The sequence below is a fragment of the Helianthus annuus genome, chromosome 7 (genome assembly GCF_002127325.2).
Source record: "Helianthus annuus cultivar XRQ/B chromosome 7, HanXRQr2.0-SUNRISE, whole genome shotgun sequence".
In the NCBI taxonomy this organism is placed as follows: domain Eukaryota; kingdom Viridiplantae; phylum Streptophyta; class Magnoliopsida; order Asterales; family Asteraceae; genus Helianthus; species Helianthus annuus.
Window position 1 is genome coordinate 117,840,435 of NC_035439.2, and position 1,037 is coordinate 117,841,471.

A 1,037-nucleotide genomic window follows, 5' to 3' on the forward strand; every position below is an offset into this window, starting at 1 on the left:
CAGCAATATGGATTCCCTAACTTGAACCCAATGGGAGGTAACACTTTAAACAATTATCCTACCACTAACCGTGGATCCATGCAGGATACAGGTACCAATCATGCTATGGCCAGGGAGTTGCAGAAGCTAAAAGATATGATCTCAAGTGTTCCCGGGGTAGTCAAGCCTATCCCAGAGATTGCAGATGGAAGCCACAAGGTATCCCGTTTTGCACCACCAATTTGTGATGCAGAGGTACCCAAAAGGTTCCATATCCCTACCATGAAGTTGTATGATGGCATAACGGATCCAGAGGAGCATATAGCACAATACAGGGAGAGGATGGAGATCAATCCTATCCTAGAAAAATTGAAGGAAGCATGCCTATGTAAAGGATTTGGATCCACTCTTACTGGATCAGCTCTTAAGTGGCTGCTAAGTCTTCCCCCTTACTCTATTACTTCATTTGCCAATTTAGTTAATTTATTCAATAACCAATTCTCTTGTAGTAGAAAATTTGAAAAATTAACTAGTGATTTGTACAGGATAACTCAAAATCATAATGAATCATTAAGGGATTATATAACTAAATTTAGTAAAGAATCCTTGGACATTCCCAACTTGGATATGGCTACGGCTGTTGAAGCCTTCAAAATGGGACTGCTTAAGGATTCATTATTCTATGATGATCTTGTTATGACACCATGCAGGAATTTAGATGAAGTAAGAACTCGAGCACTCAGGTTTATCCGGCTAGAGGATGACAAGAGGATCCAGGAAAGACAAGTAGGATCCTCAAAACAAGATAAGCAAGGATCCTCCTTCAAAAGCAACAAGTTCAAATCCTACCATAGAAACGAGAACAAGAATGTGCATGCTGTTGACCAAGAAGAGGATGATGAAGAATATCCTCCAATCTCAGAATATTGTTTTTCCGTTGATAATCATGAACTAATCCTTGCAATGCAGAATCTAGGTGAAAAAGCTAGGTGGCCCAGGAAGAATGATAAACCATCCGGGACTAAAGACAAGTCCAAATGGTGTGCATACCATGAGGA